The following is a 23,162-nucleotide window of genomic DNA, read 5'->3' on the forward strand; positions in this document are numbered from 1 at the left end:
CTGCCTTATCTGCAGCCTAACTGTCCCCACCAATGTGCCACCGCCTAAAGCTAGCCCCCGGCCCCACATTCTAAATCTTAACTGGCTTTCTAGGTGCTAACACCTACTCCCAGTTTAACCCCCCCTTATTTTCAGTACCCACCCCCAGAGCTTTGATCCAGCGGCAGTTATGTGTGGCCCAATATGTAATGGGCATTAAGGTGTAGTGCACAATGTGTAATGGGCATTACGGTGTGTGGACAATGTATAATTGGCATTTCGATGTATGTCACAATGTGTAATGGGCATCACGGTGTATGGCACAATGTTTAATAGGCATTATGGTTTATGGCACAATGCGTAATGGGCATTATGGTGTATGCAGTGGCGTAACTATAGCTCCGCAGCCCCTGCGGTGGCGGGGAGGGGGGCGCAGAGAAATTGGGGGCGCCGCCGGGGGCTGCGGGGCTATAGTTACCCGCGGTCTGCGTCTCGCCCGGCTCTCTGTCGGGACCTGCCTGACCGTCACGGTCCCGGCCGGCTCCTGCTGCAATGAAAACTGACAATTAGAAAATGCCTGCCCCCAAACTGCAGACAGTTTTCTGTCTGCAGTATGGGGGCAGCCATTTTCTAAGAGTGAGTTTTCATTGTAGCAGCAGGAGCCGTCCGGGACCGTGATGGTCAGGCAGGTCCCGACAAAGAGCCGGGCGAGACGCAGACCGCGGGTAAGAAGGGGGGGCAGGGTAGGTGTGTGCGGGGGTGGGGGCGCCGAATAAACGTGCGGCGGGGGTGCGCTAAATAGTTAGTTATGCCCCTGGGTGTATGTCACAATGTGTAATGGACAGTGTGTCTAAGGGGTTCTAGCTAGCACGTTGTATCTAGGGGGCGGCCAAAAATGTTGTACCTAGGGGCGACCTGAGCCCTAAATTCGCCCCTGATCACATTATGCTATACGGTAAGAAGAGGAAGAAGACGGGTATTGAAGATGCTCTGTTTACAGACATTTCTATTGCTATTTGTAGTGATTACTGGGGGCAGTGGAGCCCCAATTCGGGCAACTGCAGAGCACTTGGCCCAAGGAAATAGAGGAGTAGACATTGATTATGAGGAGTTGAATCCATCAGACTATAAAGTCTGCCAGATGAAGTGATAGCTGAAAGTGACCTAAAGTGATAGCTGAAAGTGATTCTGTTGATGAGCTGAGAGAAGAACTGAAGATAGAGAACGCCAATTATTTGATGAGCACATGCTCAGCAGTTGCCATTAACTTTCTAGTGTGTTTTGTTTTTGTGTTTCTAGTGCATCTTTATATAGTGCAGCATATTCTGTTGCGCTTTACAAAAGAGACAGTGATACAACAAACAGGGTGTTTACAGACAGTCAAAATGTAGGAGGGCCCTGCTCGCAAGCTTACAATCTATAGGGAAATAGGCATTGATACATAAGGATAGATACTGTATTCTTTATTGCATCGATTCCACCAGAATGCAAAGTTCCGTGACTGGTTCTGGAATTTGATAAGCTTGCCTGAAGAGTTTTCAGGGAACGTTTATTTATATGGCCTGCAAGGTTTTCACAGCTCCTAACAACATATAGTATATAAACTTACAACACACTTACAACTTAGCAAAAAAGATTTGCAATTAACCAGCGCTTTGGAGATAATACATAAAAAATTATCTGTAATGTAGCATCTCTATTCTCTGCCTGTGACTCTTCTGGGTATTGATTAGAAGTGAACTTACAGTGCACTTCAATTCAGGTATGCCCGTAACGGTTTCTTTAAGGTAAATTTCACAGTGCAGGAAATGCCAACATTAATTCAACTTACATGAGAATTCGCTCTCGCGTTCATATAAGAGGTTTCTTTATCAATAGATGGTCGTAGACGTCAGGAAACAAGTAGGTAGGATTTATTACATTATGGGGGGGATCTTAGAATGCACACCCAATATACATGAGGTGCTATCATGCTGGGACTTGTAGTTCTGCAAAGAAAAACATGTGGTGCAGATGCACACTCCATATTATTAATCAATCAATTAATAACAGAGGTTCTTGGTATATCAATTGGCCAAGAAATATTTGCCCACCAACCAGCTTCACGCTAACCTCATTTCTGGTGGGTCCCTAATACTAAGTTTGGATCTGGGGTGCGGAACCCCAAAAAGGCCAGCATAAGCAAGTCACCCCAGGGCAGCACACAAGTGAAAAAACTAAGCTAGAAGTGTGTTAATAAGATCCAAACTTAGTATTAGGGACCCACCAGAAATGAGGTTACCGTGAAGCTGGTTGGTGGGCAAATATTTCTTGGCCAATTGATATACCAAGAACCTCTGTTATTAATTGATTGATTAATAATATGGAGTGTGCATCTGCACCACATGTTTTTCTTTGCAGGATTTATTACATAAAAGATCCACGTATCCACACGACAAACAACGGTAAAAACGAAAGTCCAGATGAAGACAGTAGCTGATAGCGGGTGCCGGCGGCTTCTCCTTCCGTGCTGGGCATGCTGCAGACAACGCCGGGGGGAGATGATGGTGACGCTGCCGGAGTCCGTCCCGCTGTTCCTGCTGTTGCTGAATAGTATTGCGGCTCAATCAATGCGTTTCGGATATAGGGTATATCCTTTTTCAAGATGTGCCGCCTTGGCTGCAGGGAGATGCTTTTAACACCGGCCTGTTCCGTCACATGATGTTTGTTGGCCAATGGAAATCAACCTGTATCCGGCTTTAATCTATTAGCTACATCTGGGTATACTACACACATAATAAAATATGTCTAAAATACCGAATTTAAAATGCACTGTTAATGAAAACACATATTTAAACATACAATAAAATTATCATAAAACTTCGCATAAAAAAAGTTTTCAAATTTTTTTTTTACATGCAAGTGGTCACAAAAGTCGACATAGAGAAAAAGCCGACATACACCAAAATTTTTACAAAAAATTACAAAATTTGCACATTTAACAGGGTAAATACATTGATTTGATTTAGAGGCATAAAAAACGTTATTTATAACTACACTGACTATTAACTCATTATGAGCCGGATATACATGAGAAGGGAAGAAAAGGGGAAAAAGCTGAAAACACATAGTTAGTGGTATATTGTTGGTACCATACCACCCCCCTTATAATTCATATAAGCCATTTATATTCGTAATCTACATTAAGGGCCTTATTCTGGTTGGTGCGGCCGGCCCGTACGCGTACGTTCCGGGGTTTTTAATGAACTGCGCATGCGTACCATCTCCAATGCGCAGACGCGAACACTCCACAACGCTTACGGACGGGTCTCTCCGTGCGAAAAAACCTGTACGCGAGAGTACGGGCATTGGGGGCGGCATAGGGGCGTGATGAGGGGAGCGGCCGAAATAATGAGGGAAAATGGGCGTAAATATGGGCGTACACGGGGGTGTGCACCAAAAATGAACGGTGCTACTACTGCACGATCGGCTAAAGCACCGTTCATTTCGGACACAAAACAGGCGGCCGCCAACCGCCACCTCAGACCACCCCTACAGATACCGCATGCCAGCGTGCGCCTGGGTTTGCTCATTTACGCTGATTACTACTCAAACACATACACCTGAATGTAATAAGCAATGCTGCAGTCTATTAAGTCCAAACCATGATTTCACTACCTGCAAGCCACACACAGCACTCAAACACATTGGAAGCTTATCTTTCTATACTTTATACATTTAATACACATTTAATATACATTTAAAGGTTTGTTTCATTTAAGGTAAGAATCTTTTTAAGACCTGCTTATATATGCTAAGGTAGGTATTTGTTAAACAGTTATACACATTCACTACGTGCTTTCATAGACTTTACACAGTAGCACACTCAATCTACACAAGTCGACATGTGTCAACGTGTTCACTCTAATACAAACATAGGTTTTGTATTTATGATACAATAACATAAACCACATCTAACACCTACAAAGGATGTTTCAGCAATGTTTTAAGCCCATGCCCACTATTTTGCACACAAACTTTGTATAGTACCCAAAATACAGACCTGTACCACTATCTGATCTGCTATGAATTGGATTTTACTACACTCTGGATGTAAGATGCCACCAATCACATTATTGCACTCACATCTCTCTAACAAAGGATTCCTACATCTGCTTATGACAGTGTAAAATCATATATATGTACAAAGTTAAACATGTTTGTCCACAAGCAATTTTATCATGTTTGGCAGATTCCCACATCTTTTTTTAGGGAGGACACATATGCATTCCTACACAAATGTCCCTTTTGACCCTTGTTTGTCTGCCTCACCCACTCCATGAGGAAAGCATTGTTCTGGACCTGCTTTTACCTACTACTGTAGGAGCTACCTCACCTGCACACAAACTGCTTTCTCACCTATTAAGTTGCTCTGCACATGTGCTGACACAAACTAATTAGCAGGAAAAAGTTGGATAGGAACATGTGAATGGCCATGGAGAGGGTTACACATGGGAAACTTCTACCACACTTCACCAAATGCTCAAAAATACCCTGGTCAGTAAGTACACATAAATGTAGTATTTTTTTCACACAAGAAATTACACATACAACAATAGTGTTTTAATTGGTAAAATAAATTTATTTGCTGTTCAGCATCACAGCTTATTTGACACTTTAATGTCATAAATCAAATAAACAAATAAAATATACACAAAAATAAAAAACAGCCAGAACAAGAGGTTGCATATCTCCAAACATGTGTTACCCTGCAAATGCAATGGTGAAAGAAATGGGGACACCAGAATACGTACTGCAACAACCAGGGTGAATACTAAGCAAGATACACACCACCATAAATTTATCCTGCATTTGTAGAGGTCAAAATAAGAACTTTAATGCCCATGGCACGAAAATGGATCGATGGCCAACTCAGGAAGTGGATGTCCAGTGCAATTTAAACATTTGGGGTCCAACCACAGAGGAAGTGAACCAGGTCTCATTATTTGGGCCCTTTTTTCCCCTTTTTAGATGGGGCCTTGGGGACAGGGGCCTTTGGCTCAGATGGCTTGCGGCGTCTTCCCCTAGTGGACACAGGAGGGTCAGCAGAGGTGGAAGGTTGGGGAGCAGCTTGGGGTGGGCCAGCAGATGGGGGATTGTCCCTTAGGGACCTGGCGGTGGTCAGCAGCTCCGCAAGAATTTCATTCTGGCGGCGGAGGTGTTGGCCAATGCTTTGCATGCCAGCCGCCAGAGTGTCATTCATGCGGTTGAAGGCCTCACACTGCTGCCTGTTTGTGGCCTTCCAATCCGCCAGAATTTCCACAACCTGCTGCTGACGGACCGCAGCATCCACCCCTTGCTTCTCGATCCTCTCCAGCATCACCATCAAGCTGGCATCCCATGTGTCCTGTGGCTGGGGGTGTTGTCTTGGTGGAGGCTGGACCACTTGCTCCACCTGTGGCTCTGCAGAGGAAGATGCTGCCGGTTCATCCTGGGTTTCTGCTTCTTCTAGGATAATAATTGAAAACAATGTCACCATCACATACGCACTAAAAAATATCTTGCAAAATACAATGCATTACTGTGACTTACCATCAAAAGCAGCAGCAAAGACCTCCACCGGGAGTTCACTATCCATATTGGATATCCCCCTGACCTCGGCCACATCAATTACATCCAAGGTATCCTGCTCCAGGGGGGTATATTCCAAGCTGTCTGGCATAGGCCCCCTCCCGGTGGACATGCTGTGGTTGTACCGGTCAGTCATCTTCCTCTTCAGTGTCGTTTTGAAGTCTGTCCACCTACAAGTTTAAAAATACAAATATCACCATGAGATATGTGCACCACTGAGCTAGTGAACATCATGACTACGTTACATTTCCTAGTGTGGGTGATCTTATGTTTTTTAGCCATATGTGTCCCACACACACATTAATGTCTCCATTAGGAGGCATTTCAGTGTCTCATCTCATTCATTAGGCCACTAAATGCACATACATAGATCACTATGCAGAAATGACATCATCCATGGCCAAATTATGCACCTCCACCTGTTGTGAAACTACACATTCCACCATAGCTTGACAGTGTGGTTATTATGGAGTAATTTAACTATGGGATGGCATACTGGGATGTGTAGTTTCTCACCAGCTACATGTGCACAGTTTGGTCATTCTTGTTTCAGTAGAATCATATGGAACATGTTACAACAACTCTTTCAAAAACACACTTTCTCTTGTCCCATCACATACTTCACATACTTCACATGAGCAGAACTGTGCCCATAACCTCACATCACACCAATGGTGCATGTTTCATATATAAATGTGGGTTATTAGACATGGTTGTGTTCACATGTGACATTGAAGTGTAGCACTATCTACAAACACACCTTTCTATTATTCTCAAAACATACATGTAACATATGTACACACATATGACATTATCAGGGGGACAAACACACTTTCCTTTTCTTCACCGCTAGCCAATCTCTGACCACTGGTGACACCTGGTTCACTTCCTCTGTGATCTTGTCCCAAAGGTTTCTCCTTGCACTGGCACCCGGCTTCCTGGTTGGCAATTCAATCCATTCGCGTGCTCTGGGCACTAAAATTCGCAATTCTGCCTCTACAAATGCAGGGTTTCTCTTTTTGGTGGTGGTATCCTGCTCAGTCCTCACCCTAGATGTTGCAGCTCGTTTTCTGGTGGCCCCAGTTCTCTCACCATGCACCTGCTGGGTCACACCTGTTTGGGGAGATGCAACCTCTTGTTCTGGCTGGTTGCTTGGCCCTTGTGGAGCTGGTGGAGGTTGAACAGGGCCTGTTAGCTACTTCTCTCTTGGGCCCTCCTTCTCCGCCCCTGTTCCCTCTTCTGCAAAGCTTCAAGCAGGGATTCTGCTGTAGCTCTCTGTAGAGCGTCCTCAGCTGCGGAATCGTCTGAGCTAGACATGTTTGCAGCAATTCTGGCCTGCATCTGACTGAATATTTATATGTTAATCTCCCGCCATGAACAAGGGGGCGTATATTTTTCCCCGCAATGTAGTTGCTCATTTACGCCGATATTTCCCGCCGATAATTCCCGCTTAAATTACGCAGGTCTCAACGCACCTGATCATTCACCTGTATATGCACATACACAGGTTGTGGAGCATTGTGTGCTACATCGTGAAATGTGTGCACCTGTCATTCCAATGATGAGTGTTGTCAGCTGGTATCTGTTGGAGTTTGTGTATGCTTTCTGAGTCACATTTCAAAACATCACGTTATAATGCTTTCCTTACATATGTAATGATGAAATTGTCATACACCAACATGTTGCATTGTGCCTTTTTTAGCAGCGTATTTATTAGTAGACGGTTGCGTGTATTATTTTCAGCACACTGTATATACAGTTCGTCTCTCCATGGAAATCGGTGTATTGTGCCCTTTTAGCAGCGTATTTATTAGTAGACGGTTGCGTGTATTATTTTCAGCACACTGTATATACAGTTCGTCTCTCCATGGAAATCGGTGTATTGTGCCCTTTTAGCAGCGTATTTATTAGTAGACGGTTGCGTGTATTATTTTCAGCACACTGTATATACAGTTCGTCTCTCCATGGAAATCGGTGTATTGTGCCCTTTTAGCAGCGTATTTATTAGTAGACGGTTGCGTGTATTATTTTCAGCACACTGTATATACAGTACGTCTCTCTATACATTGAAAGCATGCTGTTGGTTATGGTGTGTGTATATCAGAACGGTCCGCGTAAGTTTCTATTCGCATCCAGTTTGTTAATGTAAGAAGGATTAATAAAGTTAATACTAAACAAAAATTTTTTTAGACCAATCAGCAAGCACCAAAAGTGATATATGTACCTGCAATTAATAACTGCGCCATTGCCAATATGACTTCAACCAGGGCTAGGGCGTTTTCTACCCAGGAGCTGTTGGCCTTGGTTGAGGTCATGGACCGGCGCCTGGGGCCCATATGTGTCCAACATGGACAAGCGGCGGGCATATAATGCTGCCCGCCGGCTAATCTACGCCCGGACCAGCGTCCGCAGAAGCCTGGCACAAGTTGAGCGGCGCTGGTCTGACCTGCGCCGGCGGCAGCCAGTGATGCTTTCAACAATTCGCCGCCATATTGCCCGATGTAAGTTTTTATTTACTAGTATGTCTGCGTTTTTTTTCCAATGATTTCTGTAATTTTTATAAATATGTTCATGAGTATGTGGGTGTATAGGGGGTGTATAGGGGGTGTATATGGGGTGTATATGGGTGTATAGGGGGTGTATAGGGGGTGTATAGGGGGTGTATAAGTAGTCGCTCTGTTTTTGGGTGTAGCATAGCAATTAGTTTGCATGATAAATGTCTGAAATATAACAGCAATGATAATTTGTAAGGTTATGAGCATGACTAATGTGAATTTTTCTTTCCCCCATTTTTATGAAACCCAACCTTCGATTTCTATGCCATCAACATGAAAATTTCAGCACGGGCAAGGGCACGCATGGAAGCCCGGGAGGAGGCAGCCCGGGAGCAGGCAGCCCAGGAGGAGGAAGAGGAAGAGGAGGAGGAAGAGGAGGAGGAAGAGGAGGAGGAAGAGGAGGAGACTATGGGTCCTGCTGGTGACCACCAAATTTCGACATCCCCTTCCACCAGCCACTCCCCTACCCCCACCCCCTCCCCCCCTCCCCTACCCCCACCCACACCCCTACCCCCACCCCCTCCCCTTCCCCACCCCAATTCCAACCCCCTTACACCTCTCCTCCACCCACCGCCAAACCTCTCCAATCCCCACTCCAACCCACTACCAGTATCCCAAGTCCTATCCCATCCCCCTAGCTCCTGACCCCCCAACCACCGGACACCCAACCAGCGGCGAGCAGAATGACTCAACTAGCCGTAAGTAAATAATGTGTCTAATGTTTACCTACACATTTCTACACATAAACAATCACAACAACCACATATGTGTATCCAACATCAACATTAGTTGCAACATATCACTGCAGGGCGACCATGAGGTGTGGCCTGTCCTTCTCCAGGAACAAGGGTCCCCTTGGTGGTTTTTTGGAGTGTGGCCATGCCTCACCCCTTGAATAATTGACATAACAGTACATCCAATGAGATATCCGACATTAGTGGTGTTGTAGTTATGTGGGTCCAGGTGTTGGGTAACTCCACTTCCCAGCATGATGTGCAACATTAATTTATAGATTGTTTTGTTCATAGTGTGTGAGGCCATGCGGATGCATGCTTTACAAACATAGCTTTAGGCCTATAATTTGTACAGCAATGTCCTAAATTTAAAATAGTAAGGAGTGCTTAAGCCGCAACAATGTCATAACCCTTAAATAGCACAGCCTAATTGTGAGGTTAGAGGTGAGTCCCCCAAAACCAAACTACCAATTGGGATACAGCATACATTCATCCAAGAAGGAGTAATTTAATTAATGTTATTTACTATGTACAGTATGTGTGTGTTAACATATTATTTTTTAGTACTGTGTTTACAGCAGACCCATCTTCAATGTAGTTAAAAAATGTATGTGGCCTTCACACATAACTCACAACTTTTTATTATGTACAAATACAACAAACATTTGTGTATATGATATTTTAAATATAATGTTTTTTTTCCCTTCACTACAGACACTGAACAGCACCAGGAGGAGGTGGCCCATATACTCCAAGAAATGTTCCTGACCATCCTGTACCTGCATATTCTTTTCGCCCAACTGCAGGCCCTTGTTTAATTTTTTTTAATATTTAAATTTTATATTATTAATAAAAAAAGTTGATGTTCAGTTAGAAGTTGCCTGTGATTTTCATCATAAATATGTGAGAGGGTTTGTAAGGGCAGGTACATACAGATGTGTAATGTAAGTTATATTTGTAATTTGAGGTGAGGGGTAACGATTGCTGTGTGAATGTGTTTGTTTTTGAGTTAAATAACACATAGTGAAAATGCATGAATGTTTAATGTTGTTCGATTAAAACATCACACATAACATCAGGGTAGGTATACATGTTTTGGACAAACTAATTATGGACATAATTTAGTACATACGAAAAACGTAATGGCTGCATAGACATGTAGGAGATTAAACATGATAGCTGGGTGTGACCTTAGAGGTCATGTGACAGGGAGAGCCTATGGCTATCTTGGATTTGGGTTGTTGGCTCTAATCATTACTATGGGAGAAGGAGGAGTCTTCCTCTTCTTCCAGAAAATTTCTGAGTGAGTACACACACCTTTTTGCTCTTCAATTTAGGCCCAGTTAGCTTAAATTTCCCCTCTTTTAATTTCTATTACCCCCTTAGCTTAAAAGCTTAAATCATGCCCCGTTCTGCCCCCAGTCGCTCAAGGCGTGCTGTTAGGCCGCCCGCCCGTTTTGCGGAGGCCTTAGGGTCTGTGAGGGTAGCTGCACGCTCACCTGATGCTGGCAACCCTGCGTTGTGTGCGGCTGGTGGCTCCGGAGGAGGGCGTCGGGGCAGTGCGGCTGATGCTGCGATCCCCTCATCCCCTGTCGCAGAGCTCACAGCTAGCCGCGGGCAGAGGGCGTCGCGCGGCGGGCGTTCTGGTGCAGGAAGCGCCCGCCGCGGCCTAGCGTTGGTTGAGCGGAGCTTCCCCCAGGCGTTCCAGGCACCCGGGCGCGGGAGTGTGCAGCCCAGCACCTCGGCCGGGCGCTCGGGGAGAGGTCGCACAACGGCGGCAGCAGCACAGCGGGTGCCCGGTGGTGACGGCATCCCGCTGCGCGTGCAGCCGGCCAGGCGCGGCAGAGCAGCATCACGCGGTGGCCGCAGGTCTGCTGACGGCGCCCGCCGCGCTGCTCGCGGGGTGGGGGGCGCTGATATGGGGGATGAGAGCCTCGCTGATGCCGCCAGTGTGATGACTAGCCCAGAGCGGCGGCCATTACGCAGCACCGCGCGATCCCCTGACATGGCGGCCGGGCCTAGTCGCCCCAGAGGCCGGAGGGGGGCCGCAGCAAGGGCTGATACAGGGCCAGTGGGAGGATCAGGGGAGTCAAGGAGAAGCATAGCTCCTTCCCCTGATCCTGAGACTCCCCAGTACGGCTATAGGCCTTCATGGGAAAGGCAAAGCCAGGATGAGGTAGAGGGGACTCAGACTCCCCCTAGGACAAGGGGCAGAAGTAGCACTGGTGGGAGTAGGATGCCCAGGAGTGGCAACAGGGACGGTGATTCCACAAGGGGGTCAAGTAACGCACGCAGGCCTTCCCCTGCAGCATTTGATCCGGCTTTATTATCCGCAGCCTTGTCCTCAATGGCTGGGGCCCTGGCTCCCTTGATAGAGGAAGGTTCTGAGGAGGCCGGTCCATCAGGGTCTGCCAATCGCAGATCATCTGCTAGGGGGCAATCTATTCCCGGTTGTGCTGAGTTTGTGAGGGCTTTTAGAAATATCAGCCCCTCAGGGCCCGGTGCTCAGACTAGGTCTTCTCGCAGACGCGATACTAACATTGCTTCCAGTGGCCGCAGGTCGGGCCAAAACCGGGCGGAATGGCCCGCCAGGCCTTTGTCTGTTGTATCCTCAGATCCTGATGAGAGAGAGGCAGACCCTGGGGACGAGGGAGCCGCTGATATGGAGGATGACACCGATGACGACACCTGGGCGGCGCAGCCTGAGTCTACAGGTGAGGAGAATACAGATGAAGGGGCCGGTTCAGTGGCTTATTCATCCACAGTGGGGTCAGGTTCTAGTCGTTTTTCTTCTTCCTCCTCTTCTTCATCTGCTGGTGTGTCGGAGGTAGGCAGTACCAAGAAGGCGCGCAAGCGGGCGGCCAAATATGCTAAGAAGGAGGCGGGTCGCCAGGCGCTTAGTCGCAAGCGTAAACGTGCAGCATCAATTACTAAGAGGGAGCGCAAGCGCCGTAACCTGTCGTGCACTGTGACTACACGGCCGTGCTTCAGGGTCTTAGGGAGAGCTGTAGGGCAAAAATTCAGAAAGGGGAATTCGTGGACTTGTTCAGCCTAACTGACGAGTCCAAAAAAGCCTACAAAGCTGCTAAGGCAAAGGGAGGTATAGGAGCGGAGACTTTCCGCTCTTATGATAATTGGTTGGCGGGATTTTGCGTTTTCTCCGCATGTTATCTGGAGGATAGACCCCGGGAGCATATGAACATTATTCGATATATTCACATGGTACACGAAATGCGACGCACATATGGCGGGGTAGCATGGAGGACATATGATGAGCAGTTCCGCCGCAAGCAGGACTGTTTACATATCATAGACTTTGGATGCAAGGACGTTGAAGTCTGGATGGCCCTCACCAGGACTCCCGTGGAGGCAGTGGAGAGCACGCGAGCTATTGTCGCTGCACCCCCCGCCACAACTGTGACTCAACGCCCCACGGGGAGTGACACGGCCGGGCCAAAGCGTTTCCCTTCGGGCGGGAGGTCCTTTACCCCAGGTGCCGCCAAAGGCAAATGCTACGGCTTTAATAACTCCTTCTGTAATCAGGGTCAGCGGTGCCGATATAAACATATCTGCATCAACTGTTCGGGGAATCATCCTGCCTTTAATTGCTTTCGAGGTGGCCGCCCCTCTCGAGGGGCGGTTGCCTCCGCAGCACCAAGGCCTTCCACGTCAGGCAACCCTAGATAGAGCCTTTACTCCGGTAAAGGTGGAGGCCATGTCCCCGTGGCTCCGGCAATACCCAGACAGGGAGTCTGCTGTTTTTCTGTTAAAAGGTTTTACTGATGGTTTTCACCTCCCTATACAAAGCGAAGTAGTGGGGGGGGACGTTTAGAAATCTTCAGTCTGCTCGCTCCTTGTCCTCAGTTTTAAAGGACAAGGTTGACAACGAGCTGCAGTTAGGTCGCATGGCCGGGCCCTTCCCATCTCCTCCCCTGCCCAATCTGATTATATCTCCCGTCGGGGTAGTGCCAAAGAAAGTTCCTGATAAGTACAGACTTATCCAGCACCTTTCTTATCCAGCGGGTTCATCGGTTAACGATGCCATTCCGGAGGTTTTCTGCTCAGTGACCTATCAGTCGTTTGATGACGCACTAGAGATGGTCCGGGCCAACGGTGCGGGGGCACTGATGGCGAAGGTCGATGTTGAGTCGGCATTTCGGCTCATGCCCTTGCACCCCGATGCTTTTAGGTACATGGGCTTCCGCATAGGAGAGGAGTACTTCATCGACAAGTGTCTGCCGATGGGGTGCTCTGTATCCTGTGCCCTTTTTGAGAAGTTCAGTAGCTTTTTGCATTGGTGCGTGGAAAAGTCATCAGGGATGAGCGGGATCGCTCACTACCTGGATGATTTCTTATGTGTTGGCCCAGCTTATTCCAATCGCTGCGCTGTACTGCTAGAGACGGTCCGTTCTGTCTTCTCGCAGTTTGGCGTTCCAATTGCGGAAGACAAAACCGAAGGCCCTATGACCTGCCTGTCGTTTCTGGGGATCCAGATTGACACGGTTATGGGACATTGCTGTTTACCTCAGGAGAAAGTTACCAAGTTGAAAGGGGTCATTGACACGTGCTGCGATTCCTGTAAGATTACTTTGCGCCAGGCTCAGTCGCTACTGGGTCAGCTTAATTTTGCCTGTAGAGTCATCCCAATGGGTAGGCTGTTCTGTAGGAAGCTAGAGAGAGCAACCTCCGGAGTCGCCAGGGCTCACCATCTTGTGCGATTGTCCGCTGAGATTAGACGCGACTTAGCTGTCTGGTCAACCTTTTTGGAAGACTTTAACGGCATTCGCATCTGGCTGGCTCCGGTGGTTGACAATTGCTCTCTGCAGCTGTTCACTGATGCTGCTGGCGCGACTGGCTTTGGTTGCTTCTTGGACGGTAGTTGGTGCACGCAGCCATGGCCCTCCTTGTGGTCTACTAAGGGTCTCACAAAGGACATGCTGCTACTTGAGTTATTCCCGATCATGGTAGCAATGGAAATCTGGGGCGCGCGGCTTGCTAATTGCAGTGTGCTCTTTTGGTGCGACAACTACAGTACAGTGCACGCGATTAACAACCAAAAGGCGAAGTCGCCATTAGTGCTAAGAGTATTGGCGCAACTGTTTCTGCAATGTCTGCGTTTTAACATCCTCTTTAGGGCTAGGCATGTTCCGGGCACTCAGAACGGAGTGGCTGACGCGCTTTCGCGATTTCAGTGGGAACGCTTTAGAGAACTGGCGCCTGATGCTGACGCTGTTGGGGTCTCGTGCCCGGTTTATATTTGGCAGGTCATCGGCCCGGACTGGAGGGGCTAGCGGAATTGTCGGTAGCGCCGGCTACTCTTAGAACTTACCGCCAAGCATGGTCGGAATGGGAGGCTTTTTCTGGAGGGTCGGCACAGCCAGGTATGCATGGTAACAAGCTATTCCTATCTTTTGTCTGGGAACTGTACAAGGCTGGCAAATCCAGAGCAGTCACAGCGCGATACCTTGCGGGAATCTCATTTCTTGCGCAGCTTAAAGGGGAACACGATTTCACAAAGTGCTTCCTAGTGCGTAGGGCCTTAAAGGGTTGGGCTCGCATTGCTCCTGTAGCTCCCGATTGCAGGCGCCCCATTAGTTTCCCTCTTTTGTTATCCTTGCTGGAAAAAATTAGTTTGTTTGCAGACTCCGCGTTTGAGACGTTACTGTTCAGTTTGGCTTTTTCCATGGCTTTTCATGGAGCTTTTAGAATATTGGAGTTAGTTTCGGCCTCAAAAGTTAAGGTTGCTGCGCTTTTATTCACAGACATTCGCATAGATGTAGGGTCTCTTTGGTGCAGGATTAGGCGATCCAAAACTGACCAAGCAGCTAAAGGGACGTGGGTGCATATGGGCCCTGTGGTGCCCAATTCAGCCTGTCCTGTGGCATTGGCAGAGCGTTATGCACTGGTGCGACCAGCAGGTGCCGGGTCATGGTTGGCACATTACGATGGGTCCCCCTTGACTAGATATCAATTTAGCTGGATGCTCAAGAAGTGCTTAGGTAGCCTAGGTTTGTCGCCAGGGGAATTTGGCACCCACTCCTTCAGAATTGGAGCTGCAACAGTTGCAGCAAGCGCTGGGCGGTCAGTTAAGGATATTAAGAGGCTAGGGCGTTGGCGCTCAGCGACGTATAGAAAATATATTAGGCCTCACCTCCTGCCCTAAACGGTCTGTGCATGTATGGTTTCCAGTTGTTTAGTTGTACTCCTATGTTACCCCTGCCCTATTGTTTCCTACTCGGGGATTAGCCACGCTCTGTTGTTGGGCCAGCGTCTGGAGTTTTCACGCTTTTTTACCTGAACTGACGGACTGAATTCGGCTAATACTAATTCGGCTAATTCGGCTTCAATTAAGAGTCCCTCAGCAGGTTCAGACGTTTTTTCCTCCGGCCGAGTAATCCCTTGTTTTCCAAACTCCCATCCAAACCCATTCCTCCCTTCGTTTGTGGCTTTCCCTTTGTGTCTAGGAGTGGCTTCAATTGGCATTGAAGCAATTCAGCACCAAATTGTGCAACAACCACAAAATTCCTTTTTCTTTTGGCAGACCCTTCTAAAATTAGTGAATTAATGATCCGGAATGCTAGAGGCAGTTTCTAACTGATGTTAAACATCTCCTTCTTTATAGGTGTGGGCTACGATGCATGCAGAGTATGGATAGTTGGGCACTCCTTTGTGCATTGGGCGGCCAGGTTGATAGCTTCAGGCGAGGTTCCAGCAAATGATTTTGGTCATTTGGTGAGGTGGATGGGCGTGAGAGGAATGTCCTGGTGCGAGCTAAGGACCTTCCTATTGATGAAGGTGAAGCGGCTTGGATTGCCAGAAATATTGGTGATCCATCTTGGTGGTAACGATCTTGGGAAAATGTCCCAGCTGCAACTGCGGGCCCTGATTATTGATGACCTGGCTTCCATTAAGGCTGCCTGGCCTAGGTGTACCCTGATCTGGTCCTTTGTGGTTCCCCGGTTGTGTTGGAGAGGTGCGAGAGACTGTAGGGCCATAGATGAGGCCAGGAAGAAATTGAATACGGCTGTGGCTAAATGGGTAATTGGAGCCGGGGGGGCAGTAGTACCACACGAACGTATAAAGTTCCGGCATCACCAGCTCTTTAGGCCGGACGGGATTCATCTAGTTAAGGAGGGTCTGTATTGGTTCATCGAGGACTTGCTCGCAGTGGTGGGTTCAGTCCTGTAGTAGGTGGCGGGCGGGGGCTCTGGGCAGAGACCCCGCGTTGGCGGGAAAGAGCGGCAAGTTATAGATTTAAGAGGTTTATTAAGTTATGTTATTGCGTATTTGGTCATGTTGCGGTGCGCTCGCCTCTCATTTGGCTTAGGCCTTCGCTAGATTACCCGACCGGGGATGGCGAACCCACCCGGAGGGGTGGGCAGCCAGTGCTGTGGGTTGAGTGGATACCGCTTTCTATGTTAGACGAATTACGCATGGGAGTTGGGTGGAGCTTAGTTAAAAGCCGCTCTTTTCTGGGCCACCATTAAAAAACTAAAATAAAATTAAACAAAACAAATTAATAACAAAAATTAGCATAAAAATTATTTCTAAATAAAATTCAGCTAACAACTGTTCTGCCAAATCCAAGTCTCCGTGTCTTTATTTATTACATAGAAGTATAAGTATTATGTGACATCAGAACATGCTTGGGGTCACACATCTGCTATTACAATGTTTAACACAAACACCAACATAAATTTATTTACAAGTAAAAGCAATGTGGGGACATATAGATAGTGATTAAAATGCCACATTAGAACATAACAAATAAACATGTAATGAGGGTTAAAATGTTGTTTTATTCGGGTCTTTATTAAGGTAGACAATTGAGTTAATAGAAAACAATAATTGAATAACAATTAGAATAATTAATTAATTGTCTGAATTATAGTTGAAAGGCAAGATTTGCAGGTCCATATATGTGAAGGGTATGCCAGCGTACACGGACGTACGCTCACTCTCACGAGCGGTGACATAAGCTGAGTTTTCTATTGAAAACAATAGGGACCCGTCCGTACGCTCAGATAGCCGCAAGAAGTCGGCGGGAAGACGGGTGAGAGACGTCCGTAAACGGTGGCGTACGCTCTGTTGTACGCCAGTTGTCGGAGTCTAAGGGCTGATCCGTCCGTGTACGTTGGCGTACGCTCAATTGTACGCCACTCCCCTTAGACGTTGTTTCTGGCCGTACGTATGCGGCTGATTTGTGGGTGGACTTAACCTCAACGGCCGCGTACGGAGAGCGTACGTTAATATGGAACGTACGCACGTTTGGCCGCACCAATCAGAATAACCTCCTAAGTCCTTTGGGGACCATGGTGTTGAGGTTGAATATACATTTCATTTCTAATTTTGCTAAATGTTCCTCAACATCATTTTTCCTCCAACTGGAGTTACAGATTTTAATTCCACAAAATGACTTTAGACCTCTCATATCACAGTCATGTTTCTCCTTAAAGTGTAAAGACACATTGTGCAATTCGTAGCCTTTTTTAATATTCTGAGCATGTTCAGCCAAACGGTCTTTTAGCTGTCTGCTTGTACGTCCAACATACTGTTTACCGCAGTTGCACTCCAACAAATACACAACGTTCTTTGAATTGCATGTAATAAAGTCATTAATAGTGAAGTTTTCACTATTTGTATTAGACTTGTACTCTGTGGTTTTAGGAGCGAATTTACATGCTTTACACATTGGGCAAATACCGCAGCGGTAGAACCCTTTGGATAGCACTCTGGTTGTTCTTTTAAGAATGGTTTGAGCACGATGGAGGGGGGCGGGGCCATGACGGAGTGGGAGTGAGACGTCGGGTGTAAGAGCTCCCTAGCAGGGGGGAAAAGATCCGTGCACCTACACCGCCTCAGGACTGCTGTACCGCTGTATTTACCTGCAGAAGGAACCGCAGAGCGGGGAGGCAGGGTCCCGACAGTGAGTGCTGTGCAGCGGCACCATAGAGCCGGCACCCGAGAGCCGGACGTGTGAGGGAGACGGAGGAGATTGCTGGCTGCACCCGCAGCACCCGGAAGTGACGGAGCGGGCTGGGAGACCTGGGCGATCCGGCTGCCTGTTGTCCAGCGCTGTCTCCGCATCGTGGATTCCTTGAGGCGGCCGGCGGCAGGAGGGAGAGCCTTGTGCCCTGCAGGAGAGTGAGGAGGAAAACAGCGGACGGGCGCACTGACAGAAGTCACTGAGGTGGGCAGTTTGCCCAACGGGGAACACCACAGGACGAAGTCGGAGGTCTAACATCAAACCAACAAACCCAGCCAAGAAGTGACCTCCCTGTAAACTGGTCAGTGAAACAGCGCTACACAACCCCGGAAGCCGGTGCAGTATTATACCTTTATTATATCTTGTGGTTCTACTGAATGAGGCCCTAGGGGTATCTGAACTCTTTGACTGTACAAGCTAAAAAAAAAAAAAAGCTGGTCATAGTCAGGTGCAGGCCAGTGTGTCACCCAATAGAGGGCAAACAACCCCGATCTTATACCTCTGCATAGCAGGGAAAATAACAAAAATATATATATTCTTTTCTCCTTTGGCGGCCTCCTGACCAATTGTCTTTGATCCACCATGGGTAAACCCAGCAACGCGACAGCTGCCGCTCGCCTTGAAAAATACGCCCGATCACAATCAGGCAACCCCCCGCAGACACCAGCCACAACCCCTCACGCTACTCCCACTAAGCATCACAGCCCCGATAAGGCCCCGGACCCCACCTTACAGCAGGTGTTAGATGCTATTACCAATTCTGAGCAACGTCTGTCGGGGCAGATTAAGGATCTCCAGTCCGAAGTACTCGCAATTAAATCTGATTTTAAAATCATAACCGAGCGTATGGACAATGCGGAGAAACGTATATCAATGCTGGAAGATGCAAATGCTCAGTGGATTGGGAAACTAACTAGTGTTACACAACAAGCCTCCGAGTGTAAAGCCAAACTTATAGAAATGGAGGGCAGACTGAGGCGAAATAACCTTAGATTTGTGGGCCTTCCTGAACATGCAGAGGGGCAAGACCCCCCAAAATTTGTGGAGAAATGGCTAAAGGAGTCAATTGGAGAAACTTCTTTTACGCCCCAATTTGTGGCTGAACGCGCCCATCGAGTCCCGCCCAGACCTCCCCCCCCGGGGGCCCCACCACGAACTCTTATAGTAAAATTCTTAAGTTTTGTGGACAGAGACATAGTGTTGCGCTCACTACGCACCAATGGCCCATTACTGTATAATGGAAATAAGATCTCCGTCTTCCCGGACTTAGCATTGGAGGTCCAACGGGAAAGAGCAAGATTTGGGGACATAAAGAAAAAATTACGCGACCAGAATTTAAGTTATTCCATGATGTTTCCATCCAAGTTAAGAGTCGTGGATAACAATTCAACCCATTTCTTCTCTACCCCCAATGAAGCTGCTCATTGGCTAGATACAAAGTTTGCAGGTTCGAGGCAGATGGCTGCGGTGTAGAGTAACCCTATAAAAATGCAAATATGATATAGTAACCCCGCTAGGGCGCTCACCCGCTCAGGGGTGGCCCTTTCATGTCTTTCAGCCCCCACAGTCTGTCTTCTTTTTCCCTTTTTTTATTTTTCCCTGTTCCTTTTCCTCTGTTCTTTTTTGTTTTTCTGTTTTTTCCAATTTTTTTTTTCTTTTGGGGGGGTGGGGGTTAGGTATGCCTAAACTGGATGGGTATACAGGGAGGGGGGTGGGAAGGATTCGCCTGTGGGTAAACGGAATTCAGACTAAATATCAGATGTACGGTTTTATGTTTTTTTGCTATGTTGAATATCCTGATATGCTAATATTATGCAAAAGGCCTAAATGGAGGATCGTGCTCTCAGAACCATGCAGGGCCAAGCAGTCTCGTAGAAACTTACGTGAATATAAATATAAATCTAACTGGTTAAACTAACAACATGGAATGTGAGGGGCCTTAATAATAAAATCAAGCGCTCCCTGGTTATTAATCAGTTGCGCTCCTATGGGGTAGACATTGCATGCCTACTAGAAACCCATCTTACAGGGGGGAAGCTTATGGCACTAAAGCAACGATGGGTAGGATGGGCTTTCCATGCCCCCTTTTCAAATTCCTCACGGGGAGTATCAATACTGATAAGGAAATCTTTAAACTTTATCAGTAATCGGGTAGAGATAGATCCAGGGGGCAGGTACGTTTTCTTGGACTGTGAAATTAATGCTCTCCCATTATTAATACTGGCTGTTTATATCCCTCCTCCATTTGCGTATGACGTCCTGGTCAAAGCAGTGGCATTTGCCGCAGTTAAATCTTCCGTGCCCATTGTTTGCGCAGGGGATTTTAATAATATACTTGACGCAACTCTGGACAGATGGAAAAAGTCCCCTATTAAAATAGCTAGCAGTAACCTCTCCTTCTCTAACTTTGTGCAAGACCTGGGATGGGTTGACCCCTGGCGCGAGAGAAACCCTAAGGCCTCTCAGTTCTCATGTTTCTCAGCAACACACCAGACCTTTTCTAGAATTGATCTAGTACTTGTTTCTAAGTCATTCTTTTCTTCTGTTAGTAAAATAGAGTATAAACCCCGGAGCGTATCCGACCATTCACCTATAATCATGGAATTTTCAGACACCCTAGAAAGGGGTCAAGGCTTCTGGAAATTAAACCCCGCTTGGTTACCCTATATAGGACAAGATCATAGTATTGACAAGAAATGGCAGGAATTCTGGGTAAATAATCGAGGGTCGGTAAACGCCGCAGTAGAATGGGACACATTTAAAGCCTACATGCGTGGGATATATAGAAAGCGAATAACTGAAATCCGGAAAAGTAGTAAAGACAGACTAAAGGATATGGAGGAGAAATGTTTAAACTTAGAAGCTATATACCTATCAAGTAAATCTGAAACATCACGGCAGAACTGGCAAGAAGCACACCAGATTTGGTTAACGGCAATACAGGACGATAATACAAAACTGATGTACCACCGATCCTGCCAGGCCTACCAATCCACTGATAAAGCAGGGCGATACCTGGCATATCTCGCAAAAGCCGAAGCCTCTTCTCCCTGTATAGGTCCTATTAGAGATATACATGGTCTGCTAATAATAGAAACACCCCAAATAGGAAAAATGTTCTCTGACTACTTTAAAGAGTTATACTCCTCCGAACTTAAAGTCACCCCGGAGGAAATACAACAATACATAAATAAGGTCAATCTCCCCAAGCTTTCCCAATTAGATTGCCAAGATCTGGAAAAAAACATTGTTATCTGTGAAGTTCAGCGGGCAATAAAAGAGCTACCCGGTAATAAAACCCCGGGTCTGGACGGAATTCTGGTAGAAGTGTTTAAACAAAAGATTGACATTTTGTCCCCCTTGCTCCATGATACCCTGACTCGGTGTTTTGATGAAGGTGTGATACCTGAATCGATGGTCGAGGCAAAAATAATACTTATTCTAAAACAGGGGAAGGAGGCAAGTAATCTAGACTCGTACCGACCGATATCCCTGCTGTCCAACGAGGCCAAAATCCTTGCAAAAGTGCTGGCAAACAGGCTGGGTAAACATATTCTCAAAATTATACATCCCAATCAGTCTGGTTTTATGCCAGGCAAATCCACCGCCGCAAACCTTCGCAGGTTGTTTACACATCTTCAGCTCCCCATCGAACTCGGTACCCAACCCGTGGTAGCATCCCTAGATGCAACCAAAGCGTTTGACGTAGTGGAGTGGCCATACTTATGGGAAACCCTGAAGGCATTTGGAATGGGTGTAAAATTCATTAAATGGGTGCAACTCTTATACAACTGCCCTACTGCCAGGGTGTCCCTTAATGGTTGGACCTCACCTGCATTTATACTGCATAGGGGTACCAGACAGGGGTGTCCTCTCTCCCCCTTATTATTTGCACTTGCAATCGAACCCCTGGCATGTATGTTGAGAGCTCATGCAGATATTAGAGGATTGCGAATGGCCCAAAAGACTGATGTCGTGTCACTATATGCGGACGATGTATTAATCTACCTGTCTGACTATAGGGCATCACTCCCAACAGTTTTGAAACTAATCTCTGATTTTGGAAAACACTCCAGTTTCAAAATCAACTGGGGCAAATCCCATATCCTGTATCTGGGTACATCCTCGGTCCGGTCGCTCCCTCCCCCACTCCCATTGGCCTGGGTAACTAGATTTAAGTACTTAGGGATCCAGATATCCCGTAACTCGGAGGAATTTGTCCACCTGAATATCCTCCCAATGATGAATCGACTGGATGCCAAATTCAAAACATGGAGTAAGCTACCATTGTCAGCAACGGGGCGGATCAATTTGCTTAAAATGGTGGTACTTCCACAATTATTGTATCTAATTCAACAATCCCCAGTATTCCTAACGAAAACCATGTTTAGGAAGCTAAATAGTAAACTTTCATCATTCATTTGGCATAACGCCCGTCCTAAGGTGCAGCTAAATAAATTAATGGTGGCCAGGGGGACGGGGGGTCTGGGGCTCCCAGATTTCCGCACGTATTATGTATCTGCCCAACTATCACAATTACGTCCATGGTTCACAGAGAACGAGGATAGCGATATGGCAACGGCGGTGGTAGACTTGGCTACGCCACGGTGTCAGGCCAAAAATAGAATCCTTCAGCCGTGTATTTATGAAGTGGACCCTCCGATAATGCGGCAAGCCACTAAAATATGGCAGGAGGCCAAAAAACTCTTAAATATACCAGGCATAGATCCAGCACATCCATTGGATGACTCTGAGACATTCAAAGAGTTAAAATCGCTCCAAATTAAAGAAGTATGGAGCAAGTACTCCATAACAACTTTAGGCCAGGTATACTCCCAGAACCGTATAAAAACCTTTGCAGAATTAAAAGCTGAATTTGGCCTCCCCATGGTATACCTATACCGCTACTTACAGCTGAAGGCAGCTTTGACAGCCCAGTTCCAGGGAGAGTATCCAATACACTGTGAGTCCCCTATAAAAAAGATCGTTGGAGCCGGGGGGGAAAAAAAATTAGTTAGCAGAACTTATAGACGGTTTAATCAGGATAAGGGTAAGGAGAGCATGGAGCAGCTGAGGGTAAAATGGGTACAGGATATAGGACCAATTGGGGAGGAGGAGTGGAGAGTGGCAGTGAACAGGACTACCCAGGCCACAAGTGCGTTAAGGACACAACAGGTTCAATTTTTTATACTTCACAGAGCATACCTTTCGGCAACTCGCCTGGTTAAATTCAAAGGGAGGACATCAGAAATGTGCCCTAAATGCATCACCAGCCCGGGCACGTTTCTCCACCTTCTA

General features: G+C 47.0%; 1 long non-coding RNA gene across 1 annotated transcript in view; it reads right to left on the reverse strand.

Annotated features, from left to right (window-relative positions):
• Positions 1–23,162, reverse strand: part of LOC146062710 (uncharacterized) — a 55,810-nt gene that overhangs the window by 11,013 nt on the left and 21,635 nt on the right. The gene's annotated exons all lie outside the window — the stretch shown is intronic.

Source organism: Crinia signifera, chromosome 3, assembly GCF_055691185.1.
Source record: "Crinia signifera chromosome 3, ASM5569118v1, whole genome shotgun sequence".
Classification (NCBI taxonomy): Eukaryota; Metazoa; Chordata; class Amphibia; order Anura; family Myobatrachidae; genus Crinia; species Crinia signifera.